General features: G+C 41.6%; 1 long non-coding RNA gene across 1 annotated transcript in view; it reads left to right on the top strand.

Annotated features, from left to right (window-relative positions):
- LOC108306061 overlaps positions 1–6,446 on the top strand; it is a 15,983-nt gene that overhangs the window by 5,707 nt on the left and 3,830 nt on the right. The window lies entirely within an intron of this gene.

A 6,446-nucleotide genomic window follows, 5' to 3' on the forward strand; every position in this document is an offset into this window, starting at 1 on the left:
TTTTTTTGATGGAGTCTTGCCCTGTTGCCAGACTGGAGTGCAGTGGTGCTATCTCAGCTCACTGCAACCACTGCCTCCCAGGTTCAAGCAATTCTCTTGCCTCAGCCTCCTGAGTAGCTGGGATTACAGGCACGCACCACCACACCCAGCTAATTTTTGTATTTTTAGTAGAGACAGGTTTCACCATAGTGGCCAGGATGATCTCGATCTCTTGACCTCTTGATCCACCTGCCTCAGCCTCCCAAAGTGCTGGGATTACAGGCATGCACCACCACAATCTTTAGCCCCTGTATTTTTCTAGTATTCTACAAATAAATCCCGGAAAAGTTGGGTAAGTGTTGGGGAAAGTTATAGGGAAGGAAACAAAGCGAATAAGATTACTATGGAAAAGACATCTTTACATACAAAACAACTGTTTATAACATTTTGTTTGAGCAGCAGTTTACTCCTAACCTAATGGTGTGTTGGATTGAATCATGAAACTGCTGGGCTTTGGCTATTTTTTAACCTGTAAAACTGGCAGTTTCATGTGTTTTAACCTAATACTTAGTTATTTTACTATGTATTCAAGATTTAGAAAATTTGGAGTTGGAGCAAGTGTAATGCATTATAATTTTTCCCATTTGAAAATGGAAAATGAGACCAGGCACAGTGGCTCACACCTGTAATCCCAGCACTTGGGGAGGCCGAGGCAGGTGGATCACCTTAGGTTAGGAATTCGAGACCAGCCTGGCCAACATGGTGAAACCCCGGCTCTACTAAAAAATGCAAAAATTAGCTGGGCATGGTGGTGTGCATCCAGATACTAGGGAGGCTGAAAAATTAGCTGGGCGTGATGCTAGTCCCGGATACTAGGGAGGTTGAGGCAGGAGAATTGCTTGAGCCCGAGAGGCAGAGGTTGCAGGGAGCCAAGATCGCACCACTGCACTCCAGACTAGGAGACAGAGCGAGACTCAAAAACAGATTACCCAGTTTTGTAAGTTTCCAAAATTTTAGCCCAAACCAAAATCTTTGGTGATGTAAATAGTGTTTAAGTACTGTTGCCAACGTTTGAATCCTGACTTTAAAAAATAAATATCTCTTGGCAAGTACTAGAGCCCAAAAAAAGAAAAAATAAGTAAGTAGATATCCTTTTAAAATGTTGCCCATAACTATTCTTTTTATCCTTCTTTCTTTATTATTATTTTTTGGAGACAGAGTTTCAGATTAATGTGATTCTCCTGCCTCAGCCTCCCAAGTAGCTGGGATTACAGGCACCCACCACCATGCCTGGCTAATTTTTGTATTTTTAGTGGAGACAGAGTTTTACCATGTTGACCAGGCTGGTCTCAAACTCCTGACCTCAAATGATCTGCCTACCTCAGCCTCCCAAAGTGCTGGGATTATAGGCCTGGGCCACCAAGTCCATCTGTTTATTTTTTGAGGCAGGGTCTCATTCTGCCATCCAGGCTAGAATGCACTGGTGTGTTCATAGCTCATTGTAGCCTTGAACTCTTGGGCTCAAGAAATTCTCCTCCTTCAGCCTCTCAAGTAGCTGGGACTACAGATGCACATCACCATGCTCAGCTAGCTTTTTATTTTTATTTTTAGTAGAGATGGCATCTTGCTGTTTGCCCAGGTCGTGAACTCCTGGGCCCAAGTGATCCTCCTGCCTCTACTTCCCAAAGTGCTGGCATTACAAGCGTGAGCAATAGCACCCAGCCTCTTTTTTTTTAGTTGGCATTCATGTGCTATAAGTTGTCCATCTTTGCTCTCAACTGTGATACTACTTTTTACCTTGCCAGTGTTTCTTTAAAGGATACTCTTTAGGTGTTGAGTTGTCTCTAGATTCTTTGCCCTGGCAGTTTCCATTTTCTGGGAATTGTTATAAAACATTTCATGGTGATAGTGTTAAAATGGGGATTCATTGGCCAGGCACAGTGGCTCATGCCTGTAATCCCAACACTTTGGGAAGTCGAGGTGGGCAGATCACTTGAGGTCAGGAGTTTGAGACCAGTCTGGCCAACATGGTGAAACTCCATCTCTACTAAAAATAAAAAATAAAAATTAGCTGGGCATAGTAATGCACACCTATAATCCCAGCTACTTGGGAGGCTGAGGCAGGAGAATTGCTTGACTCCAGGAGGCTTGAACCTGGAGGCTGCAGTGAGCCAAGATTGCGCCACTGCCACACAGGGAGACTCTGTCTCAAAAAAAAAAAAAAGGATTCATTTATACAAGCCTTTATTGAAATTGAAATTATAGTGCAGCTTGGTGACTAGTAAAATAATAGTACAAAAAAGGTACTATGGAAAGTGACTGACTGCCTGGGAGAGTTGGGAAGGGCTTCTCAGAGATTAATTGGCCCAGATGAAGGTTAGGTAAGGAAATTTGGGGAATCAGTGCATGTATCAGTCAGTGTGGATGGAGTATAGACAGTAACAACTGGAAGAGTAAATCATAGCAATATTTTGAAGGGGCTTGAGTACCGTGCTAGAGTTTGGACTTTGTTCCATGGGTTTTGGACAGAGCTAGCAGGGATCTTTAAGAATGGCAAGGTAATTAAGTAACATAATGGGAGAGTTGAGTGTAGAAATGGGATTAGGAAGGGACTGATGGTTCACACCTGGAATCCCAACACTTTGGGAGGTTAAGGCAGGAGGATCGCCTGAGCCCAGGAGTTTGAGACTAGCCTGGACAAAATAACAAGACCTTGTCTCTGCAGAGTATATAAAATGAAGTTAGCCAGGTGTAGTAGTGCACACCTGTTGTCCCATGTACTCTGGAGGCTAAGGTAGGATGATTGCTTGAGCAGAGAAGTTTCAGATTACAGTGAGCTATGATCACACCACTGCACTCCAGCCTGGACAACACAGCAAGACCTTATCTCAGAAAAGAAAATAAAACGGGGACTGGTGGCAGGAAGAACAATTAGAAGAGGTTTGTTCAGTATCAGTAATTCATATAAACCCTAACGAATGAATTAAGGTAATAAGTGAGAAAGGGTGGAGGAGTCCCTTGAGCTTATTTTTCAAATTTTTATTATAAAAATCTTTAGACAAATGTAGATAGAATAGTACAGTGACCTTCATGTATCCATCACACAGCTTCATCTGATGTCAATATTTTGTCTGTCTTGTTTTCTCCATTTTCCATGTACTTTCCCCTCTCTTCTAGAGTATGTTAAAGCATATCTTAGGTATAAGAATGGACATTTTTTTGGAAGGGGCAGGGGGTTAGAGTCAAGGGCAATAACCCAGGTTTGTAGCTTCAGAAACTAGTGATTAGTAATACAATTAATTATGAGCTAAGGACTGTAAGAAAAGAAGCAGGCTTATAAAGAGGATGAGATTATTTTTAGACATGTCTGTGGCTAATAGGCATAGGTATTTGAAGAAGTAGTCATTTGTAATTATAAGGCCGGAGCTAGAGATGACATATTAGTAGTGATTATCTAGGTTATAGCTGAATCCATTGTATAGGGTAAAGTCATCCAGGGATGGGGAAAAATCATAGAACTCTGGGAAATACAAGTATTTCAGGAGCTGGCTGAAGAGATGAAAGCAGTGAAGAAGATTGAGAAGGGAAGTTCAGAGAAGTAGGAGAGGAATGATATTCTTAACTAAGACATTTAAATTTGGCCAGGCGCAGTGGCTCACGCCTGTCTTCCCAGCACTTTGGGCAGCCAAGACAGGCAGATCACTTGAGGTCAGGAGTTCTAGACCAGCCTGGCCAACATAGTGGAACTCCATCTCTACTAAAAATACAAAAAAAGTAATCTCACCTACTTGAGGGGCTGAGGCAGGAGAATCGCTTGAACCCAGGAGGCAGAGGTTGCAGCAAGCCAAGATCACGCCCCTACACTCCAGCCTGGGTGACAGAGTGAGACTCTGTCTAAAAAAAAAAAAGAAACAACTTTACAGTCCAGTTGCTCAGTTACACTAGCCACATTTTATGTGCTCAATAGCCACATATAACTAATGGCTATTATATTGGACATTGCAAATATAGAACATTGCCAGTGGCCAGGCACAGTGGCTCATGCTTGTAATCCCAGAACTTGGGAAGGCTTAGGCAGGCAAATCATGAGGTCAGGAGTTAGAGACCAGCCTGGCCAATATGGTGAAACCCCATCTCATTAAAAATACGAAAAATAGCCAGCTGTGGTGGCACTCGCCCATAGTCCCAGCTACTCGGGAGGCTGAGGCAAAAGAATTGCTTGAACCCAGGAGGCGGAGGTTGCAGTGAGCCTACGTTGTGCCACTGTACTCCAGCCTGGGCGACAGACACCATCTCAAAAAAAAAAAAAAAAGAACATTGCCAGCATCACAGAAATTTCTGTTGGACAGCACTGGTCTATATAAACAGCAAGGGCTCCCTTAATGAATCCTGGCAAATTGACAGGTGCATTCTCTATTGAGAAGCATTTTTTATATGTAAAATATTTTTTATTTTGTGGGACAAAAGTTTATGTGGTAGGGAAGATATGCTTATCTTTTGTGGCTTTTACCTTTTGCATTATTTAAGCAATAAGCATGTATTCATTTATTTAGTTCAGGGATGACGAACACACATGCTTACACAGACCAGATAAGCAATGCCAGTGAGTGAAACAGTCTGGGTAAGAGATAACAGGAAATTGTGGGACCTGTAGAAAACTGCAAAACACCTGCTCAGCTTAGGTGATTTTTTTTTCTGTAGCCAGTTGCTGTGTGGGATTGAGGATGAAGTGTTACCATAATTTTTTTTTCTCTAGGAACAACTTAATCACATCTGTAAAGACCCTCTGCCTGCTTTTGCCATACAAGGTAACATTCACAGATTCCAGAGACTAGGACATAGATATCTTTTGGGGATGCATTTACCAGCCTACCAGAGGGTTAATGATTTTATTGGCTCAGAGAAGCAATTTTTGACTTTGCTGGCTTTTCTCTTGTTTTCTGTTACTATTTCGTTGATTTCTGGCCATGTTGTCCAGGTTGGTCGCAAACTTTTGGACTCAACTAATCTCCCCATTCAGCCTCCCAAGATGCTAGGATTACAGGCATGAGTCACCACACACAGCCAGAATCACTACAAATTGAGTGGCATTTAAACAACACACATTTATTATCTCATAGTTTATGTTTTTCTTTTGTTGCCAGCAGTATTCTACACATAACAACTAGGTCAAGGTGATTGATAATTTGGTTCCGTTCATGTAATTTTTTTTTTCTTTCCATTTCTAACATTTGCTGAGTGACAGTGTTAAAATCTTCATGTAGGACTGGCCGTCTCTCTTTGTAAGTTTATCAATTTTGAAGCTCTCTTATAAGGTGCATATGTATTTATGTCTTGATGAATTGATTCTTTTACCATTATGAAATGTCTGTCTTTATCTCTGATAATATTTTGACTTAAAGTCTACTTTGATATTAATATAGCCACTCCAGCTTCCTTATGCCTGTTTACATGGTATGCCGCAGCTGTGTTTCATCCCTTTATCAGCATGTTTCTGATAGAATATAGTTGGGTCTTGCCTTTTCTTTTTGTTTTTGTTTTTTTTGTTTTTTTTTTTGAGAGAGTCTTACTCTGCCACCCAGACTGGAGTGCAGTGGCCTGATCCCAGCTTACTGCAACCTCCACCTCTCAGGTTCAAGCAGTTCTCCTGCCTCAGCCTCCCAAGTAGCTGCGATTACAAGCATGCGTGACCAGGACCAGCTAATTTTTGTATTTTAAGTAGAGACAGAGTTTCACCATTTTGGCCAAGATGGTCTCAAACTCTTGACTTCAGGATCCTCCCGCCTCGGCCTCCCAAAGTGCCTGGGATTACAGGTGTGAGCCAACATGCCTGGTGGTGGGTCTTGCTTTTTTATCCATTCTAACAATGTATGCCTTTAATTGGAATATTTGGTGCTTTAACATTCAACACAGTTGTTGACATGCTTAGATTTAAGTTTACTGTTTTATTATTTGCTTCTCTTTTGTTTGCTTGTTTGTTTCTCTGTACCTCCTTTCCCACCTTCTTTTGGATTGAGTAGTTTTTTGAATTTCGTTTTAATCTATAAATTATTTGGTTACTACTTTTTTTTTGGTGGGTTTTTTTTTTTGTGGTTGCTCTAAAGATTATAATATACATACTTATTTCAGTCTTAGAGTTAATATTTATCACTTCACTTAAAATGTACAAAGCTCGGCTGGGCACAGTGGCTCCCGCCTGTAATCCCAGCACTTTGGGAGGCAGATCACCTGAGGTCAGGAGTTCAAGACCAACCTGGCCAACATGGTAAAACTTCATCTCTACTAAAAATACAAAAAATTAGCTGGGCATGGTGGTGGGCACATGTAATCCCAGCTACTCAGGAGGCTGGGGCAGGAGAATTACTTGAACTCAGGAGGCAGAGGTCACAGTGAGCTGAGATCACACCATTGCACTGCAGCCTGGGCAACAAGAGCAAACCTTGGTCTCAAAAAACAAACAAAAAAAA

The sequence above is a fragment of the Cebus imitator genome, unplaced genomic scaffold, assembly GCF_001604975.1.
Source record: "Cebus imitator isolate Cc_AM_T3 unplaced genomic scaffold, Cebus_imitator-1.0 Scaffold69, whole genome shotgun sequence".
Lineage (NCBI taxonomy): Eukaryota > Metazoa > Chordata > Mammalia > Primates > Cebidae > Cebus > Cebus imitator.